The sequence below is a fragment of the Centruroides vittatus genome, unplaced genomic scaffold (genome assembly GCF_030686945.1).
Source record: "Centruroides vittatus isolate TY-2023 unplaced genomic scaffold, ASM3068694v2 contig_10, whole genome shotgun sequence".
NCBI lineage: Eukaryota > Metazoa > Arthropoda > Arachnida > Scorpiones > Buthidae > Centruroides > Centruroides vittatus.
In genome coordinates this window covers 3,108,113-3,131,899 of record NW_027120658.1, presented here as the reverse complement: position 1 = coordinate 3,131,899, position 23,787 = coordinate 3,108,113, and the positions used below count along the sequence as shown (strand labels likewise).

Sequence of the window (23,787 nt, the reverse complement as noted above, 5' to 3'; positions counted from 1 at the left end):
AATTATATTATAACATTTTCCAAGCTTTAAAAAATATTTTTATGTAGATTTTCGTTTAATATTTTGAATTAAATAATTGCAAGGAATAAAATGTAAATCCGAAACGATTTGCCTTTCGATTTGAAACGAGCTCCTCCCCGTCATCACTTATTGGATGATAAAATTGAAGCCAACAGAGCATTGGTTATGCCGAATACAACCGGTTTCTTTTCAGCTTTCACTTTTTATTCCTTTTCATAACTATTACTATCTTGTTGGACTCCTTAGTGAGACCAATGACGTCGCATCTTCAGCATCCAATCCCTGTCATTCTTCATTCTCCCTTCGGGCGACATTTCCATGAATAAATTTTCTGATCGGTTTGTCTGAAAAGGCGGCTCTGTTTCTCGCCTCGTTTCCCCTGCCAGTAATTGGATTCTTGGTTGTTCTTATTCCATCTACGATCATTTCTGTCGTTCCATGTTCTGTCGAAGGGGGGAGACCATTCACATGTTAATTTCCGGATTCGCCCCGGAGAGGGAGGACTCGACCAAGTCCCTCCTATTTTTACTTTTTTTTTTCCTCCCCCTTGGTCTTTCAGTCCCTGCGCACACCTTCTTCCGGTCTGGTTGAGAGGGACACACGTCCTCCACATGAATAATTTCCGGTCGTGAAATAGATCGTTCTGTCAGCATCAACCAAAGACCTGTTGATCTAACGAGGCGTGAGCAAGAAGGAAAGCTAAAGATCTGGATAAATACTATTTTCAAAAGCGAAAGTTTTTCATTTCTCTTTCCTAAATGAAATTATTTTTGTTTCCTTTTAGTTCTTTTTTCTTTTGGAAGTTGAATGAATATAGAAGAAAAATATGAATTTCGTTTTATTTAAATTGTCGTGAAACAATTTTATATTTTATTTTCTTATAAGACTTATGTATTACGGTAATTGCATGAAGAAAAAAATCTTGATTTTTTTTTCTTCTTGAATTTTTCGAAAGTTTCCGCAAAATTAAAATTATAATAAACACATTTAGACACTTTTTAAATCTACAAACAAATACAGTTGGAATCATTATTAAAACGGAAGAATTTACTCGTTAAATTAACGTTTGTAATATTAATCAATTGATTAAAATTTATCCTAAGATTTTCTGAAACGAAGAGATTTAATATGTAAGTCCTGTAGAAGAATTTACATAATTAACACAAAAAATTAAGTATACAAAATGTAGTTAGAATATTGAGCTAATTAACACTTACTTATGTAATATAATTCATTAATATACTTAAGTTTTTTTTTACAATAAATTTGACTTGTATACATAAAATATACATAGCTCGATATTTAAATTAAGGATTATTGTGTAATAACTTGTTTTATAATTCATACATTAAGCAAAGTACAAACACATAAAAATTGTGTTTGATAAGTTGATGCAATTTAATTCAACAAATTAATATATTTTTTTAATTATATTTCTTAAAAATAATTTGAGTATAACCTGAACTACGAACTGTACGCCTGTTACAATTAAGGTAAATAATTTTGTCACTCGCTAATTTACTTATTTAGATTTAGTAACTAGGTGTATTGAATGTGAAGAATTAATGTATTTAAAGATCTGTTTCCTTTCTAAATAAGCGCCTCTGCATATTTCACATGGGGAAAAAACAATAACTTGTATTATTTTTTGAAAGGTCGGTAGATAGGTAAAAGTGATAGTGGTACTAGTGTTTCTTAACAGTTTTTCGTTAATTCCTTTGTGAGTTAACGAAGGACTGCCATTCTTAATTTACAATGGATCACAAAGAAATTCACAATGGTTCGCGTGTTTTCTTGTGATCCATTGTGAATTCATCCAGTTGTATCGTTTCCTCGATCCATTGGAGATGGGAAACAACTAATTATAGGTGTGATCATTGATTTGCGGACTACTTTGTTACTGGTCTGAGAGGGATTCGACCAATCAAAACGCAATTTATATTTCCAAAATTTGCATCACTTAAGTGTCATATCGTTACTCGTTCCTCGCCAATCATCGAAGCGAATACGTATTGTTTAGAATGGCTATTTCCTGTTTTAAACTTTGACCTAGCGATATTGTAAGCGTTTGCTAGTAATTTCAAAAGAACAGTTCATTATTTCACATTTATTTCAAAGAAGTCTACAAGACGCTATATATAAAATATAAATGTAATTTAATAGATTTATATTCTATTTTCCTCCCGTTTAAATCAGATTAAATATTCTGGAATAGGCCCAGCAGAGTATAAATGGTTAAATTGAACAAGAATTAAAACAATAGTTTGCAATTTTATAAGTTTATGATGTGTTTTTAACGATTGTAATCAAGAGAAAATTTAATTGTCATTAACTTAATTGAATAGTATCGTGTACAGTACAATACATTTAAAAGTAATGTTAAGGAAATTTAAGATTCCAGGAAATTAATCGAAAAATAACTGAAAGGACCATACTGAAATGAATATGTCTAGGACTTATCAAGCGTTAAAATGTGTGTTATTTCGATGCACTTGATTTAATTTCTATTGTGCATTGTTAATTGGGAAGATGCAATAAGCTTGCCGGATGATTCCTAAACAATATGGGAAACGTGAATTAAATCCCTAACTTTTATAATCCTCTCGTCTATCGTATCACCTTTATAAATTGAATATAATTTCAATTATCTTTGCTCAATCGCTGTTCGTTTTCTCGTCTTAGACCTATTGTTTTGAGCTCTACTTTAAAGCTCACTTATAAAATTATTATTAGATTTTTTAAATTATTAGTTTAATTTTGCATATAGAATATCTCACTAAATTAAATTTAGATTATATTACATAAGCTAAGCGTCGTAAAAATGGGGAAAACTTTAAAGCGCAATTATGAGATGTTATAAAATTTAATTGTTTAAGTTGGTAAAATAACACATATTTTATAGAATAATTAAATATTGATAACATTTTTCGATAATCCAAGATGTTCTCAAAGTTTTCTAAGTAGCCTATATACGAGGCCTTATATATGTTTATAATAAGTATTAGTTTATAATTAAATTATGAATTTAATGAAATTTTATAACGTCTTTTTAAATGAGATTAAGCAATATTAATTTTCATTATCATCGTTACAATCTACCAGATGTTAATTATGTAAATATTTAAGTATCAAATGAAATGAAAGCATAAAATAGACAATAAAACATTAAATTATAATTAAATCTACACTCGAAATACAATTTTAAATAGATATCATCGAAATTTCTCACTAAAATTAACCTTGAATTTGTTATATTTTTACTTTTTAAATAAACTTTTTATTATCGAAAATTTATAATAATTTTACTTCAAAAAAATCGCCGTACGCATCAATAATTACCCGAATTAAATATAAAATATAACCGCAAAAATAATTTTTAAATACAATTAAAATTAACGTTATTTACGAATAAATTCGATTAAGATAATCATTTAACTACACAAGAATTAATTAATTATAAAATTTAATAAGCTTATCGATTCAGTTAAATTATTTTAATACAATTAGCAAAGAACACTCTTGACTCGAAATAAATATTGTTGATTATGAAACGTTCTTAAGCGATAAATTTTGTTTTAAAGTATACCCATTTTTAAAACCGAAATAAAATTCTTCTTCTTTTTTTACCTATATCTTAAAAAAATAATTTGAAAATTTAAAAATTAGTAAAATTTCCATAATGCTATGTGTATTCGTAGTCGCGTAATGGATGGTCCACGACAATTCTTCCAGAATCAAACTACCCAGAAGCATTAGAGGGGGAGGGTCTGATGGACAAGAGGGGGAAGTCGGTAATTTTCCCGCAATGTTGCCTACTAATTTAGATCGGGAGTTTAGGAATTTGGGAGCGCGAACGCACTACAAAGGATCGTCACCAAGCCAGGTAATCCACGCTACCAACCTTCATTACCCGCTTCTCTATTGTTTCCATTGTTCGCCTGGTTGCAGTAGTACCTCAGCAATTTGCTTCTTCCTTCTTTTTTTCTTGGTGATAATGTCGCCGGTTTTTTTTTATATCGCCCTCGTTTTTCTTTCCTTTCCTATCTAAATAGTCACACCCCTTGTGCCATCATTCAAATTTTATAATCAACTTCCAAGGAATCTCTCTCTCCTCCCATATTTTCCCATCCTCATACCGCTTACAAACAGTTTTCAAAGCAAGCATCAATTTTTTAAAAAGAAAAAAAAGGCATTTTTGATAGAAAAAAAATCATTTATTTTTAAAAATTTGTTGTGTTTTTATTTAGTTTTCGAGTTTATTAAATCGATGCGATGTTAAAAATTACTCTGCAGACACGACTCTTAAACAAAGAAGATGGCACTTCACGTAAAATCCTGTAGAATATATTTATATAATTTTTTTTTTTTTACAATCTCTTCGTTTGCATTAGTCCAAGACTAGCAGCAGTATCAGCAGCAGCAGCATCAAAGAATAAACTACTGTAAAATACGCATACGTTTTTGTCAATCCTCACTACATCTGCACAATACATAGGTTCTGTTTGATCTTGTGGGAAAAGGTATTTCTCGAAGTGAATAAGTCTTTTGAGAATTTTTTTTCGCCACCAATCAAATCCCAAAGGACACCAAAGTAATTTAAGGCGAGGTCCAGGATCAACATGAATACCGGGATATTTTGTTGGGCTTAGTCCAAAGCACCATACGCAAGAACTGTACACATACATATATATGGAGGATGTGGCTATAAATTAAATTTTTTCGAGATCTTTGAATTGGTAGACGAACTTGTGTACACATGGTTTGGTGTGAAACGTACTGTACACCTAAAGAGAAACGCTACAGTTCTTTAAAAGAAAAGTCGTTATTTGCTTAGAAAACTGCAATCGAATTTGCTTTTCTTTCTACGTAATATAAAGATTTTTTCTATTTTTTTCGTCGGCTCACATTCTTTGGAATCTAATAATTATCATTATTTGACTTTTATGTTCGACATCAATCTGAAATATTATAAAAGTAGAATTTATTTAGGATTATTTTACAGAATTTATATTTTAAAAAAAAACTGATTAAAATGCGAAATTTAATATTTTTATTTTTAAACCTTTCCTACTAAATTCTATACGGTTAAAATTCCTCTAAAATTTTTATATTTTAAGTGTTAAATATCGTTGATTAAGAAAATTAGCCCGTATTTTCATCTATATTAATTTTTAAAGTTTCTAAAATAAACTTAACATAAATTAGAAGATATACTTAAGATTTAAGCTCTATTGTTGACAGTTTAAACTTTGCTGTGTTAAGTTAATTGTTTTGTTCTGTAATAAATAAATTCGATAAAATTATCTGTAGGCCTGTATTTAGTGACCATACTCTTCATTGCCCAAACCTGGATAGAGTGAGAAAATGGGTCTAAAATGATTGAAATTATTATATATTTAAAAAAGTTATTTATATATTGGCTTATAAAATGGTTCCATTTAAAATTTTCTATTTTGTGGGGGTTAGAAACAGGAGAAATCCCGGACAAACTGCGATGTATGGTCATCTGCTTATATAAGCCTTAGCGTGACAAATTTACATAAATAATTGAACAATAATAATTGTTTAGGTCTGTAGATAAATCACAATCAAATTTAGCATATTTAATTAATTTAACCTTACATTTTTGGATAAAAAATTCTTTTATTCGTGTTTTTTACTGTACAGACAAACGAGAAAATGCCTTTTTGGTGTTTGAAAATGATTTTTAAAACTAAAATTATAACTTCTAAACCAGATTTTCTGGTAAATCAGAGAAGAAAAGTAAAATACTTGACAAATTTAACCAGAAAATCGACCGTTTACTATAGAATTTGCAAAGAGTAAACTTAAACTAATAAGCGTAAGGAAACCTTACCTTACAATATAATTAAAAACCTTAAAATTTATGATAATTTAAATATTTATATACATAAATTATACCAAACTTTTTAAAATTAGCAATTAAAAGTAAATTAAATTGTTTCGTCACGACGATTTTAATGTTGTTTATAGTTCAATAGATATAATTAATAAATCAAATAAGTGGTAAGAATACAAGGGAAATGTTTAAATGAGTTTATATATTTCCTCAGGTATCATCCATCAACAGAGTTCTGCGTAATCTTGCCGCTCAGAAGGAGCAACAACATCAGCAACAATTAACAGTTGCTGGACCGGAATCTGTTTACGAAAAAATACGCATGCTCAACGGACAACCTTGGCCCTGGTATCCAGCTGGTGCAACTCATCTCACACCAGGGGTACCACACGCACCATCACCAGCGGGTCTGGGAAGTGCTGCGGGAGCGGGAATTGTTGGCAATGCTGTAACGGGTACCCCTAATTTGACAGCATGCAATGGACAACACGGCGAAGATTCGTCGAGTAGAAAAGGTGATTAAATTTATCGCTCGAATTCAACTAATTATTCATTTCTACCATTTATACAATGAGAAAAATATTCGACAAATTAAATGCGCGAGGGGTGCCTCTCCGTAGAGGAAAGTCTTCCACGTGATCTTACGTCACGTAAAATCACGAAAGTTATAAATTTAGGAACCTTCAGTGAATAAAATTAATTCGTTGTAAAGAAATCTTAATTCAGAATTTTCGTGTGTGTTCTCTTAGGGATTGGTGTTCGTACGGATCAAGATGAGAAAAACGGAAAATTTAACTATTAAATCATCAATTATCATTTAAAGATATTTTAATTGTTCTTTACGCTAAAAATTTAAGCAAATAACATAAATTTCACTTGATTAGGTTGGAATTATATTCGTGTTTTTACTTTATCTATTTACATTATTATAAATTGGTGTACTGTACTATAATTTCCACTGGTCGATTTTACTGTTTCATGTCAAAATATTGATAAACTTTCATGGAATCTAATCTCCAATCTTAATCGAAACACATTATAAAATCATTATATCCACCATACTTCCATCAACCGATCCGAACTAATATAAATTTACATTCCATTCACGTAGTAACCTATACTAGTCGTTGATTTGCAGCATCATTATAGTATATACTATATAAAGGGAGGCATTCTTTGATTAATTATGATTAAATAAGGGTTTTAAGAAGATTCTATGGATCATAAAATCGAGATTATTTGGGTATTGTCATGATATAAACCCCATGCATGAATGGGAAAATGTTTATATAGTAGATTTTTTAGATGGAAGGGGGCATTTTTTCATTTAATCAACATTAAATAGGGGCATTCTTTGATTTAATTAATATTAAACAGGGGAGAATTTAATAAGATTTATAAAATCGAGATTATTTGAAAAATGGGTATTGTGAAATAAACCCAGTGGTATGAATGGGAAATGATGGTTTATACAGTGAATTTTTATGGTATTGTGAAGCTAAAGAAGGGAGAATTTAAACTTAGTTTGATTTTAGTTATTGCGGGTCGTAGACTGAATGGCAGTCTGCAAGAAATGGCAAGCGTATCCTTGAATGCATCAATATTCTGGTCACACTAAATATAGCCCCGGCTTCGATTTCCTTGCTGGAAGAGACATTGCCTACTCGATTTTCGCGTGTTTTGTCGTAAAGGCCATCTCTGTTGCCGTCTGTAGGTATTTCTATTCGCATGCCATCAGCATTGCCGACGGCTAAAGTATCGATCGGAATCGAGCATTCTCTTTCTACATCTCGCTCCTGTAACAAAGTGCTAATGAGTGTCTTACGGGATACGGGACCAAGTATTCAATTTGCCAAATTATATCAACGCTGACCAAGTATGGGGGGGCTGGATGTAATACAATCACGTGCGATTCTCCCACCCATGGGGATGCAGGAGGGGAGGGAGCGGTGGGCGGTTTATGGCTGATGCGGCACTTTCCTGCGATGGTGTCGTTCACACATTGACCAAAATGAATCGCGGTAACCTAGCAGAAATACTTTGTTTTATAATAAATCGATAAGTCGACGATAGTTTAAGACAATTCGATTCGAGAGTTTAGCTTTTTTTTTTTTTTCCGCGTGTTTGCGGCCGGAATAAATCGATCTCGCTTAAATGGATCAATCAAATGATCGATCCTTACATTAATTAATTCGCCATTTATGAAGGAAGAAAACTGTTTACTTGGGTATAGTACTCAAAAATTAGCCAAGTTAGAGGTCAAAGACACCGATTTGTAATTTCTGAGAGTGTAGGTGCTCGCATTTTTTAAAAATATTCCACAAGTTTTTGTTGTTTAACGGCGAAATTCTCGAAGACGGATCGATTGGAAAGAATAAATTGGTTATTTGTAATAGAAGAATCAAACGAAGCCAAGCCACTAATATCGCGACTCAGTCAAGTTTATGTATGCTTGGTTGAACATCAACCCGTTTAACAACCACATCCAAGAAAACAGAAAATCGTTGTCATTATAAAAATTCTGCAACAAAAGGGGCTTAGTAAAAGTTCGCATTATTTCATTTTCCGCATCTTTTTCTCCTGTTTTTTTCTAATCGAACACGAAGGAAATAGAAAAAGAACCATTTTTGTTTCTAATGGTTCTCGGCCGACATAAGTTTAAGACACGAATACGAAATTATAAAACCACTAATCGATTGTCTTAATTCTTAGCAACCCTCTAAAGGAAGCCGCGTTTAACAAGTTGAACCTGTTAAAGTAGGACACAAATTTGGCTCGGTATCACTGACATAGATATACAACAATAATAATTATCGGTCGACCTCTTCCTGCCTATTGTAGAACGTGGTGTTTACACCCGACAACACTGTAATCCCCTATTTATGCGGTTATGCTTTATTGTAGTTAGACGAAAAAAATGACGCAAACAACTTAAAAGTCATATATAAATACAGAACATGGAGGGTGAGGACCGTGGGAGAATAGAACTTAATCCTTTCCGATTCTTACTTTCAGATCAATAGAATTGTTTGCCTGGTTTTCTGACCAGAATAATAACGTGCGCCCTATATTATAGGAAGTGCCTCAATGTATAGGAAGATAGTAGAGAGGATAAGAGGCTTGCTGCAATTAGGGGCACTAAGTGTGCACAGGCCCACGTACAAATGCAGGTGAGAGAGGGACAGATGGACTTTTCACATCACTACACTTCGGTAATGGAAACCCAGAAAAGACTTACACCAATCCTGACGTATTCACGGCATCCTGCACATTGCAGGTTTTAAGTTTTATTGTACTTAAAAGAGAGTTGTTTTTTACGGCTTAGCATCGTTCACGCGCTGAATAAATGGGTAGTTTGCAAAGGGCCTACCCAATGTCTTCGATTGTTTTGCCCATTGTTCCATTTTGTATTCAGCAAACCCCTAAAGTTTTCTCCTTTTTGGCGGTCCGAGTTCGGAATCTTGTGGCAACTAAGAGATTAGGTTTTTGCCTTCTTTCTTCTGTTGCGAAGCAAAAGACGCGCTAAACTTTAAACGCTCGGACTTAGAGGCGACCGCTGTGTCCTTTTCCTGTGTCGGAATCGACACAAGAGATTAAACAATGGATGCCTTTAAAGGAAAAAGATTTCTAGGCGCCGTCTGAGATGAAAGATAAACCGAGAATTTAACTCCAACAAGCAATTTCTGAAACGTTCTTTAGCAGAATGCACTACCTTCGCACCGCATTTAATGCAATTTATGCATCCTGATCAATAAGCAGCACCACAGATAGATATTTTTTTTTTACCATTTTCCGCCATGAAATTAGTTTTAAATGATTAAATTCCATGCTTTAAGCCCAGAATTTGGCTCCAGAAAGCAATATCTAAGACGTTCTTTAGCAGAATGCGCTCGCTTCGCTCCGCATTATATGCAATTTATGCACCATAATCAATAAGCGCCACCCATAGATCCATAATTTTTACCATTTTCAACCATTAATTTAGTTTTAAATCGTTAAATTTTATAATTTACGCGTACAATAGCGCCATTTTCAATGCAGATCGCGTGTCTTCAGCAAATTTCGCATTAAAAACAAGTAAGAATTAATTATATTTAGCGTTTACGACTTAATCTAAATTAAGGAAAAGACCGTAAACGAGCAAAAATTTTAATTAAAATTAAAATTTTAAGATTATTTTTTGCTACCCCCCAAAAAAACACTAATTGGCTTACCAACGATCGGCTTGATATCTGGTTAGGGTCATACGAAACTCTCTTAACAAAATGATGAATTAGCCTTTACATGAATATAAATTGTAAGTTTACATATAAATAAGCTGGAAAATACAATAAAACGTAGGGATCAATTGCAAGAATGGTTCTTACAATTCTATCAAGAACAACAAAATTGAATTTTGTGGAATGCGATGATCGATAAGCTTTGGGATTATAATGAGAAGAGATAAAGGTCCAACGTTAGAGATAGACTTAAAATATTATAATAGAACAATCAAAAATATACCATTTTACGAGCGAGGGAATTATGCAAATTCCTTGGGGGGGGAAACTGGATAAACCTTTGATTTTATATTACTATAGATCACATACGGTTAAATTATATTATATTCCACTCGAAAAATAATATAAGATTTCAGTTTAAATGTCTTTCAGTTCATTTATTTTATGAATAAAGCGAGTCAAGTTCGCTGTTTTAATGAGATCTTTGCGTTTTCTGAACTCAATTGTTCATAATTCAAAAGTCGTAGAGGAATTGTTTTGTTGAGGATGACAAGAGACGAATGAATGGAGGTTCGGGGATAAATTTAGCCTATCAAATTTTAAGAAATCATTAAATTTATTATATTATCTAGAAGTAAATGCTTCTAGGGTGTATAGGAAAGCAGTAAAAATTATTATTTTTTTATTAGATTTTTTCGCTTAGTGTCGTCCAATTTTAGCCTTGTTTGTACTTAGTTTACTCATTTTGTTAAGCTAATCGATTAAATAAATTAAGCGAAAATGTGAATTAAATTAGTAAAATTGCTTTTTAATGTAGAATTTGCCATTTAAATAAGTTTCCATAGGGTCTTAATTACGTTTAAACTTTTTGTTTAGGGAAAATTGAGCTAAATTTTGATTCCCTGTTTTTTAAAAAAAACGTTATACTTGTGTTTTTTAATTAGATTTTCATCCTCTTACATAGTCCTACTTGTTTGTTCTCTGATGATTTTTGTCACCCGACTTCTTAAACGCTCACTTTACAAAATACTTCACTTTACTTCACTTTATAAAATATGTATTTTTAATTGCACATTTTATAAAATCTCGTGCTTTTCACTCGAAAAAATCTTAATCTCAGGCACAAACAGTCTCTTACAATCCCTTACTGATGCGATCCGTTAAGCATCTATAACTCGATTAAACATTTTAAAAAACTCTAGCATTAAATTTCTCTATAATTTATTAAACGTCTCGCTTATTTTATCTTACCCTTTAAAAAACGCCTGCTTAACTGGAATTAAGAGAATTTCCAGGAGTTATAGACTTTTTATGCAGAGAAGTGTACCCATAAACAGTAAATTTCCCAGTTTTAGTGACGTTTTTCTTCGATCAATTGAGTGATATCGGATAGACAGACGAACGTACTCAAATTTCGCAGAAATTCTTGAATTCTTCGGCTTCTTGGGCTTGCTTTAACCTGGCACATCTGCGACAGAAGATGGCTCCATCCAATAATAATCCTGTGTTTTTTCTTCTTCTTCCTTCCTTCCCCCTTTGGTAAGATTGATTAATAGTGTCTTCTTGGTTAAGTGAACATTTTCAACTGAACCGTTAGGAAGTATATTCGTTAATGACGATAGAAATAAATTCTCGAATTAGTTGAGTAAGTAAATAAATGTACTTTAAATTAGAAAAGATTGCACAAATTCTAATTCGTATTTTAAATCTGTTTAAAGTGATTTTTAATTGAATTCGAGCAACTCTTAAAAATTTTACAGGTAACGAATTAAGTGACATGTGACGATTTAACTTATTTTTTGAGAAATATTTCATTAATATTTAAAGCAAAGTAATCAAATATACCTTTTAGGGAGTAATAATTATATTTTTACATAAGAATCCTGGCTCCAAAGTTAGTTAACTGCTGTGAAATCTAACTTGCCTGATTTAAATTATTACTCGCAGAAGGGGATACTTAAAATCCAATACAACACGCTAATTTATTTTACGTGTGTAAATACTACGTAACAGAATGTAGTTGAACCACCCTTTCAGTATGATTTTCGTAAATGAAAGCCGGTCTTGTATGCGGTTGGAAGGTTAGAGACTTCATAAATTTTCACATTATTTTTCATTAATTTTTTCGCAAAGTTTCTTAATTATACAATTTTTTCTTTTTCATTAAATATTAGACCCTGTTTTGTATTCAAAGCCCAATTCTTAATAAGAGAAAGAATTTATGAATGAATAGAATTTTCGTTTGCTCTCATATTTCAGTTGATTCGAACAATTTCATTTAATTCTAATTAAATAATTCAATAGAATTTAAAAAGAAATAATAATAAATAAATAGTAAGATAGAATTTTTAATTTATTAAATAAATTAATTACCTAATATGCAAATGAAGCTGGGAATCGCAGCGTGCGTATGACTAAATGATTTAATGATTTACACTGATTTAGTGGTTATTTTTTGGTAAAATAATGTAAAAATAATTTATTTAAAAATTTCCGATTTATTATTAGAGATAATTTTTAAAATTTCACTTTAAATTCTAATTTTATTCCCTTCTTATCAATGATTTTCATTGGAGTAACCATTGATTTATATAGCGAGTAAAAATCCTATTTTAAATATAAAAACTGCATTTAATCTTTGTGGAAAATAATTTAAAATTAACTTATAAACATTTTTAAACGGTTAAAAAACGAAACAATAACTTAATTTCCACATAAAACTTTACAGAATTTCTCAAGAAAATTTATTAAATAGTTCTACTATAAAGAGGAGGATGTAGACTGAATTGTTAATGATTATACACGAAAATACTACTATATTAGCTTTTTAAATTCGAAGTAAAAGTAAATTAAATGAAAAAAAAAATTTAAAAAAGACTTTCATAAAAAGATAAACATAAGTTGAACTGAACGAAGAGCAATGGGTTTAATGAAAGGACGTCAACGTTTAAGATCACCTCAGGCAAATTACTGAATTATATTTAAATAAGTCAAGTTTGTTCTTCGATATCCGAATATTTTACAAAAGAAACGTCGAAATGAAATGAAATCCGTTGAACGAGCAAACGAAACGATTCTCCAGAGATCTTACAAGCAATTCATTGCGTATCTCCCAATCCAAACGGCATCTACATTATTCACATCAATAATGATGTCTCATCAAATAATTCTTACTTTGAAGAACTTTATTTTGAATCCGAGACGATCCTCAATGCCCTACTAAACTAATTCTTATCATAAATCGATAGAGAATTAAGAGATTCTTGTTTTTTCGTTACTCGTAAATGGACGTTGCCATTAAACCTTGCAGCGCTTTTTTTTAAACCACGTCACAAACGAAAATTTCGTTGATAATTAAACCAATTGAATTATTTTAGTTTAAGTGAGTGTTAAACGATCACATTTTATAATTCTCCGAACGTTAGATCGTTCCGACGATCACAGAATATATAAAACGTGGCCAAATTAAGCGATGATCGGCTTGAAAATAGAATAAATTTCTCTCTTTCGTGTAAATTATACGGTGTTAATGTTAATTATTTTTAGTTTTATTGATAAAATAATTAAATTTAAACTTTTGCAAGTACTTTCTATTTTATTTTTTTATTACATTTTTTCATTAATTTTTATAGTTTCTCTTATTAAAAATTCCTCCCTGCCGTGTTAATTAACTTAATATTTTACTAAAATTCTGCAATAATTATATTAAAATTTAAAACACTAAGTTTAATTATCGGTTAAAACTATTTACATAATCTATAAATTAATTTTTAATACTGTTTAAAGTACGAATTTAGCCTTAAATAGCGCGTTATAAATGATTTTATTCGTGTTTATGAGCGCGTAAAATTCAGTTAATGCCAACTTGAATTTAAATCTGCCCTCTTCTATAGTCAATCCAACAATCGGTTTTTCATTTTTTTTTTTTCTTTATTCAATAACGGAAGGCAAGTTTAACAGAGAAATGTTCCAAAATACCCGTCACTTTGAACAATAGGTTTCAACATTGAAATCATGCTGTGTGCGTGTCAGTTTTGAACCATCGTTCGGTTCTCGACAGTTGCATGAATGACACTCGACTGAGTGACAAGAATTCCCCTTTACAAGTCTATGATCTTGTTTCAAACATTTATAGTTGTTTCATTCTTTCCGCTGTCAAGCATTTCCTTTCTGAAAGATTGACTTGTATTGAAATGGGGAGGGGGAAGAGTATACCGACCTTTCCTTGCTAATTCGAAGCAAATTATAAAGCAAATAACTGGTTTATTTATTTATTTAAACTGTTAAATTTTTATATAATATATAAATCAGGTGTTAAATAATATAAATTAATCGATTTTTACTACAAAATAGGTGTGTATAATCCGAATTATCGATGGTGAAAGCGTTAGTTTACATGGATCCATTCTTGACCAGCTGTCAATCAATTCACTAAAGGGGTTACAGCGGAAGTGTGTATTGTTTCTAATTAATGATTTGTAAATTTACAGTATTATCCAGGGAAATTCCATCTATTGTTTGATTTGAAGTCCATAAAAGTTTTAAATAGCTGAAGGGAACATTTACCTGCTTTCTGATCAGTAGGTTTCAACTCCTTGGCTTCCCCCGCAGTGTTTAGACAATTACACACCCCATTCTATTAAAAATTTCAACGAATTTGGAATTGGGTTTTTACCTCCTAGTATGGGTTACAATCCACTTTCAGGCAGATTAAGAGCACGTGCATTTACATTTGTAACCTCCCTCTTTACAGGATTATAATTCCAATCTAATTAGTTCTTCTTAGCTGACTTCTCTGTGGGATTTAGGAAGGTTTTTAAGCTAAATGTTCCTGAAAATGTTTTAGATTTTCTGGAAAATCATCTCCTGACTTCTGTCATGGCACTCCTATTTTAAATGCCTCGCATTCCGCTTAAACAGTTTTATTTATCTTTATGTAATCATTACTAAAACCCCTTTAAAATAATAAATTTTTATATATCAAGTGTTAAAAGTTGTAAGTAAGATCGTATTTTATACGGTAAAATCGAAAATATCTCGTTGCTTTATACCATTTCTGTATAAATCTCTGAACAGCGGACACTGGTGGAAACGCGAGTGGCCGTTGTTTGGTGGTTCGACCGTATTAATGCTAAAAATTCAATTTTCTTTCGTAATTTATTAAAAAATATTTAAATTTGTATGGAGTTTGAACGATATTTGGGTGTTGAAATTCGTTTCGTAAGAGGTGGGTTCGAGTTAATCTTCTGTATTAATAAATGAAAAAAAAATTATCTTTTTAAATTATCTGTTAATGGATTACTCAACATTTTTCTAATGGGAAATATATGACAAATGCAATGTTTTCTTTATTTCTCTATGGAAAATAAAAGCAGTGACCACCTGGGTTACTCACCGCAACAGATCCCTAGATAAGAATGAAACCATCTGTTGTTACACAGGAACATGTTGCCCATGGGAAACTATGGTTTCATTTAAAGATCATTCAGAAGATAAATTCTCTTATTTTCCATAAATTCGATCCGAGCGAAATTCAATCTTCTCATACATTAAGGGTGCCTCCTCCATACTCTTTGGCACATTATCATTAAGATTAATTAGCGGAGACGCAGCGTGACAGACAGGCAAAAAAACACCACGATAATTTCTTAATTCTATGAGTATTCACTCATATTTTCGTGTATGGGAATTTAACTTTGATAGAAATAAAAATTAAATTTATAATTAAAGAATGGCGAAAGATGAAAGGAACTTTTTTAAAAATTGGTTTTTTTCAGGTACCAATGAAGCTCATTCAGATGGCAATTCGGAGAACAATTCTTCAGCAGACGAAGATTCCCAAATGAGGATGCGTTTGAAACGTAAGCTTCAACGCAATCGCACCTCCTTCACCAATGAGCAAGTTGAAGCGCTGGAGAAAGGTACTCCCTCAGTCCTACTCCGACTCTCCTTAATATTGTCGCTATCCTTTTTAAATGAAAATTTACTTTCTTAACTTTCCCTCCTGGTTGCTTTTAAATCTAGTAGGCAATCTCGTTGGCTCCTGAATTTAAAGGCAACCAAGGGGAAAGTTCAAGAAAACGGCTGAGGGTGTTCCCTTGATCCCGTAGTTGCATGAATGCTTTCTACCCATTTTAAAAATAATTTATCTATATATTTATATGTATGAATGCTTAATTAATTCGAGAAAACATTTAAAATCAAAACAGAAAAAAAAAGATAAAGCCGAACTTTTCAAAATTACTTATATTTTACGACAATAGATGGCGCCATGTTAAACCAGTTTCGTTTGACGTTCCATTTAAAAAAATTATTATTATTCGGCTGTTAACCCTTTAACTTAAATAAAATTTTAATAAATTAGTAAAAAATTATAATTTAACTTTGCATATATTACTGTAAAATCAAATTAGAGTCGGCATCCAACTGAATTTAATTTTCTAAGTAAAATTTAAAATTGTTTTAAAGTACAATTTATTCGGGTTTCTAAAAAATATTTTTTTACAAAAAATTGAGAAGAGTTTAGTTGCAGAAATCCCGGAGAGCTTTTGTTTAGTAATCACCTGGCATTAGTAGAGTTAGCGTGTGTATTTCACAGTCTGTAATTATCGGGTAGAATCGATCAAAACTAAAGAAGTGTCTACAAAAATAATAGAAGTTCTGCAAATTGAATTAAGAAGAGCAAGAGAAGATTTTTTAAACTGACATGCCAACGAGTAAAAAGCAAAAAGAAAAGCTTCTTAAGAAAACCTGCATCTGTTTCGACTTCTTAATAACCTTCCATAATTTCCATTATCTTGCATCGCTATGATTAATTCCCACTTTGCAATCGATTTTCTTCCGTTTAAGTGAATAAAAAACGCAACGTTACGTCTCTAGAAGAAGAAGGAAAAAAGTAAAATTGATTTATGATTTGCTGAAAATACTTTTTACATTAAAAAAAATTATACTCAAACTGTCAATATTTATGGAAATAAATTGAGATTGTTAAAGTAGCCTAAAATTATTTATCATTTTTGTTTTTTTAGTTTTGATTTTAACGGGGATAAAACTCTTATTTCGTATGGGTTTTATCCCGTTAATGAGAGTAATATCCCTAAAGGGGATTTATTGAAATTGTTAATGGCAAATAAATAATTTAAGGCTACTTTAACAATCTCGGTTTATTTGTTATTAACAATTTCAATAATTCCTTTAAGGATAATATCTTGGTTAACAGGGATATAACCCTTATTAGTAAGGGTTTTCTCTGTTAATCAGGGTAATATCCCTAAAGAATATAAATCTAAAAAAATTTAGATTTTTTTAGATTTATATTCTTTAGGGATAAATCTAAATTTTTATTGTTTTTTTAGTACTTTAATAAAATTTGTAAGGGAGACAATTTATTTAATTAATACGGCAAGAAAATTCTTAGAAAAATTTTTAAAAGGGGATTTTTGAATTAAATAAGCCAGCAATAAATATGGCTCATCGTGGAACAAACAACATGGAAAATTTTTCTTATAATATGCTTAATTATATCTCTTCAACTCATTCATTGGAAAAATAGCAATGGGTTTAATGATATATTATTTATTTATTTTATTTTTTCCCCCCCAATTTACTCAGGTTTTGCCGGTTCTGTTAATTAACAGAAAGAATTTCTACTTTAATCATTTTTCTAAAGAAACGAAACGATCAATTAAAAATGTTTATAAGAATCTCTTCGGGGTCTTTTATATTACAAGAGGATTAAATTCAGTTGTTTACGAGTTATCCAATTATGTTTTTGATTGGCCTCGTTAGAAATATGCAGACTAATTCATTTTTAAAAGAGAATTCTGCCTGTTACGATCTCTTTTTTTTTCTTATTTTATGATAGAATTCGAAAGGACACACTACCCCGATGTTTTTGCGAGAGAGAGATTGGCAGAGAAGATCGCTTTGCCTGAAGCACGGATACAGGTGATTTATTTATTTATTTAAATTCTTTATAAAGCCGAAATGTATAGTTTCTGTGAATTAAAATTATGCTTTATATTTTAATGTAAGATATTTAAAATCTTAGGTATGGTTTTCGAATCGCCGAGCAAAATGGAGAAGAGAGGAGAAGTTAAGGAATCAAAGAAGAGCTGCGGAGCAAGCAGCTGTGGTTACACCATCAGCGGGTCGTTTACCACTGAATGGAACATTTGCAAACTCCATGTATCCCTCCATTGGTCAACCAATGGGTGGAATGGGAGATACTTATAGGTGATCATTCTTTAAACTATATTTTTACTTGATTTTAAATGGGGATAAAATTGAAATTGTGAATATATTCTGTCGTTTCGCTTAAATTTTCTGATAAAATATAAATATTTTGGCCTTATTTATAATCTAAATTCATTAAAACGTGTGAAAGTTAGATTCACCCAAACATAAATTCAAATTTATTCACTTTTTAGCGCATTTTAAGCCTGCCAATTATTTCTTTACTGCTGTATATAATTGTAAAATTTCACTTTTAATACTTTAAAGTATCAAATGTTAAATATTTTAACAGCTCAATACAGTAATTTCCATTGGTGAAAGCAAAGATCAACACTGTTTTAATGGTCGATAAAGCAGAAATAGGAGCGCAGAAGAGCTACAGTAAACGCTGTTTAACCTTACATTATATACTGAAATGGTCACAGAAACGATTTTCTTTATTTAGTCAGTTCATTTTTCATACTCATGAACTGTTTACAATCCGAAATTTGATTCGAGGAAAGAATTAATCACGCACCACATTTATCTCTTAGATCATTAGCCGTGCCTACACCTCACCAACAGGAATGAAAACGATTTTTAAATTAGATTTGAAAAAATTCATAAAATTCGGCCAATTTTTATGGAATGTTAATGCACTTTTACGTATTTATGTTCGTTAAGAATAACTTGACGATGTACTAATGATTTTATGCATTTTGCTTATCGTCAAATTTTTTTAATAGTGATTTTATCGTAATTAACTAGAAACTTTGCAAGATAAATTATTTAATTTTTTTAAATTATTTAATAGTAATATTATTTTTTTTCAGCAATATGCCTCCTGTTTCCAGTATGGCTCCAAGTCCTTGTCTTCAGCAAAGGGAGGCTTCCGCTTACAATTACATGTTACACGACACGCTTAGTTTGGGCACATATTCTCGAGCTTCGTGCACACCCGCTCAGCCTATGACCAATCATCCCTCTTACGCTGTTAGTGGTGCTAGTCCTCATGGTGCAGGTAAGAGATTTAATTGAAGTAACAAAAATTCGATTTAGATTAATTAAATGTGGGTTTATGCGTGTGAACTAGAAGAAAATTTTTTTGTTTCAGCTGGTGTGATATCACCAGGAGTGACAGTACCTGTGCAGGTACCGGGACAATCTCCCGATATACCTGTAACAACTAACTATTGGCCAAGAATCCAGTGACAAAAAGCATCTTGTTCTGTCATCTGGAGCGATTTGAAGAGGTCAACTCAATCAATGCCGTCGTCGGTAATGTTGAATCTTCTGAGAAAGTGATGGCAGTTCAAGTGCATCACATTAGAACCTATGTAAAAAAAACAACAAAACAAAAACAAATATATATTAAATCAGCGAACGTTAGAAGAGATGCGAGATGAAATTACAATCCTCATTTAGAAAAATGATTATCGGAAGTTTGACGTGAAAAATATTTTATTTGGAGTTTTTGAAAGCTTGTTACTTTTTAGATACGTTTGAAGACCATTTACCAATTTTACTAGTCAAAAGTTATGTATGATAATGCAATGCAATATCAGTCTTTTAGAATTTAAGGGAAAAAAGATTTAAGCTCGTATGTTTTCCTTTTCATTTTAGAATTCAACCGTGTTTTAAGATGAAATTTCGTCCATAATTATTCATATTAAAGAAAACAAAAATTTGCTCACCATATTCTTAAAAGAAAGCTGACCCGTTATAAACACAGTATTTTAGTCTTCCCTTTTGAAAAGAAATCTGATGACCATAACCACCCAAAAATTTCATCATAATGTGACGCGTGAAATGCGCGTGAACGTGACTGTGATTCACCCCATCCTTTTTCATGATACATTAAATAGGGGTGTTGTCTGCCTGTTTACCCGTTCCTAATAAAGCCTTGCTTTCCCACCACATGATATTGTACAGGCCATTTTAATGTAGTCATCTCTAAGAAAAAAAATATAGTCAATCAAATAAACACTTGGTGATTTTAAATATTTCATTCTCTAAAAAAACAGATGGTTAAAAATTTGTAAATATCAAAAAAAATCTTCGTGACAAAATGGCGGCCATTAAAAGCGCTCCTTAGACGCAGAAATTTCGTTTAGAATTTCAATTTAATGTATTTAAATAAAGTCTATTTATATAGTAGACAAAGTGTCGAATATTTAATGAACAGATTTTGACATTGATGTATGAGTGCATGTGTAATACAGCACGAATTAATATATTCAAATGTATGTTTTAATATTTTTGTGAGGTTTTTTGAATCGTGTGAATTGTTAATGCTTCTCAACAAAGAAGAAAACGTGAAAATTTCCTTTTATGCAATTCAAATTGATTTATTTGAAAAACTGTAGCAAACGAACGAAACTCGCCATCAATAATTCAGAAAGAAAAACTGATCTCTCTTAATCACAATTACATATGATTTTAATGCCCTTCCAAAGCTTATTAATTTTTATTTTAATTAACATAAAATTGTTTCCGGGATACAGTTTATGTACATATGCCGCGATTCACTATCATCACGCACAAATTATTGTTTTGTCAACATTTCTGTCACTAACGGTTAATCTCTGCATAACGACTATTACCATTTCCCTCGTGTTACGTAACAGAACCGCTGCATGCGATCGTCGCAACTCCAAAGATAAACTCTAATTGAAAAGGGGGATCGATCGGCCATATCCGGATACAAATATGAAAATTGTCCAAATTTACAATATTAATTGTTTGATATTCACTCGAAATAATTACACACGATAAATTCGCGCGCGGGGGATATTTTTTTTCCTCCTCACCCCAACGTTAACTTCAACAGCATTCTAACGTATTCCCTTCACGTTTTTTGGAAGTATTAAGCATTTTTCTCCCTTCTATCGCGCTCTTTCTTTATATTCTGGATAACTGGAGGAGAGCTTTTTACAATCCTCCAGTAATTTTATTCGCACAATTTACCGCGCGCATAGGGCCGCTACCCCGAAAAATCGCTTCATAAATATTGAAATTTATAAGGATGTAGATATTGGCCGTTGTTTGGCGCCAACATCAATCAAGAACACAGCACACGGAGACGGCGATGCATCTCTAGTTACGGCCTATTTGGAGATGAATCAGTCATTGAGCTACAAAGTGGTGCTTTCCGATGAGTGCGCAGAATTATAAAACGCCTATACATAAATAAATTTATTATTTTTTTTTTACGCTTTGCAGTATAAAATTTCGATAAAAAATCCAACTTAAATGGCTTATTTCTAGTAAAATTTTAATTAAAAAAATATATATACCAAATCAAAATTTCCTGTATTTGGAATGGCTGATGTCTCCTCGTGAGAACCTGTTTTTCCCCCTCATTGAAATCTTCGATATCCAACAATATATATTTTCTTTTTTTGTTGTGTTTATACGTTATAGTGTAGATCATATTTGACAATAAAAAATTTAATTCGTTATCTTGTCAGAAGTGATTCATTTTTATATACAAGAAGAAGGAAAAAACAATGATTTCCCTCCACGCAAAAATCACGTACACAACGAAAAGCTATAGTCGATAAATAATTCAGGTTTCAGGTATAAAAACTTTGTGTATCCCCCTTGTAGCATATGTGACAGTCTACAATTCGAAAATAGAATCGAATACTTGGCTGAAATGTAGGGATCAATGTGACATTTTCAACATACTTGATAGTCTTATGTCACGTGAAATGCCAAGATGACATACATCGTGAATCCAATTTTCACGGAAGGAGGGCGGACAAGAATGACACAAATGTATGAGATGGGAATTGTCCGGGGATTTTGATAAAAACTGTGGAATACAAATAGTTTCTGGATTTTGGAATCGAGAAAATATTTCTAAACAATACAAGTATTCCTGCTACTATATATTATGAGAATATTTTACAAGACGAATCATTTTCAATAGGGATGTTAGTGAAAGAAAATTTGGAAATGATGAAAACATTGAATCTTCTTACTTTGCCAATTATTTAGAAAGAAAATATATTACTGCAATTCATATACAACAAAAATATCTGAAAAATCGAATGTTTATACGATTTTCCGATTTGGGCCGGAAGTCACATTTTTATAGTTAATCGGGACCCCTAAACTTTCCATATCTGCTCTCGATTTTCATCTATCTATTCGTTTTAGAAATTGACGGATGACAGTGGGAATTTTTACGAAATAACCGACTTTTGAGCCACTATTTATTTAACTTTAAGAACTCTGACTCATGTTAATTGACTCGGGCCATCTTGCATTTATAAAATATGTACAACACAACCACCGTGAAGCATAATTTGCTAAGTTTTGAGCCTTCCCGTGTGTTCAATATCCAAAACTTCCATCTTCTTCCTATATCTAATTATATGATAGAAATGATGGAGAATACTTAAAGTTCTCTTGACAATTGGTAAATTTTTCAAGTCTACATTATACAAATTATACAAATACATTAATACAAATTAAATATCGAATTAAGAAGAATAAAGGGGGTTGGTTTTAAGGTGTTTTCATAGGAAGCAATTCAGTCGTAAAAGCGAGGTTTTTGCATAAAAATGAAATTATTATACAATTTATATTTGAGTTTCCCACTTTAATATAAATAACAATACAACAAAGTGAATAATAAGTGAATTTATAACGTGTAATTCTTATTTAACATAATCATATTGTAATAAAATTCTAATTTATTTTAGGGGTAGATAATTAGTTTTCAAATTCCGATTACGAACAGTAAGCCTTTACAGCAAATTTTACTGCTAAGATTTATTAGTTAATATAAATTATAGTTATTAGTAAAGTGTGGTGAAAATCGCAAAACGTCAAAGTTAAAATTCATACTTATACATACAGAGGACGAATTGTTCTGAAAAGGAGAACAATATGGATATATTTTTTCTACTTTAAAACAAATGATTTATTACCGAAAGAAAAGTTAATTGAGTTCAATTACTTAATTTTGACAGTAATTCTTGGGAACGTTTTGTAAAATAGAGAACATTTTTTAAATCAAAATGGAGGACACGTCGTCCTTTCGGATACCACGTGGTAAGTCTACTTGTTCGACCATTTTTTATTCATCTGTTCAATAAAATTAGTTACGTTTATTTATTTAAAACAAACAAGAATTATATATATATATATAAATAATATACAATAAAATCTCGCTTATGTGACCACCCAAAATTTATAGAAACTCCATCTTGATTATTGGCGACCTCGCTTAAGAGTCCAAGACAAGCGCCCTAAATTGGGATTTATCCCATTTACGTGGCCAACAGGACAGAAAAATCCCTGTTTGCCGAGACCTGCATTCAACAAAATTCAGTATGGTACTTTATTGCAGTTATGTCAATTTTTTCATAACCTGATTGAACAGATTATGTACTCGAAAGGTGGCCACACAAATTTCTAGCAGCTTTGGGGTTTTACTATATTATATAAGAATTTCAATAC

At 31.3% G+C, this 23,787-nt stretch overlaps 1 pseudogene; it reads left to right on the top strand.

The window, feature by feature from the left end:
* LOC136974355 (paired box protein Pax-6-like) overlaps window positions 1–21,842 on the top strand; it is a 41,381-nt pseudogene extending 19,539 nt beyond the window's left edge.
* Window positions 21,843–23,787: the final 1,945 nt, after the last annotated feature.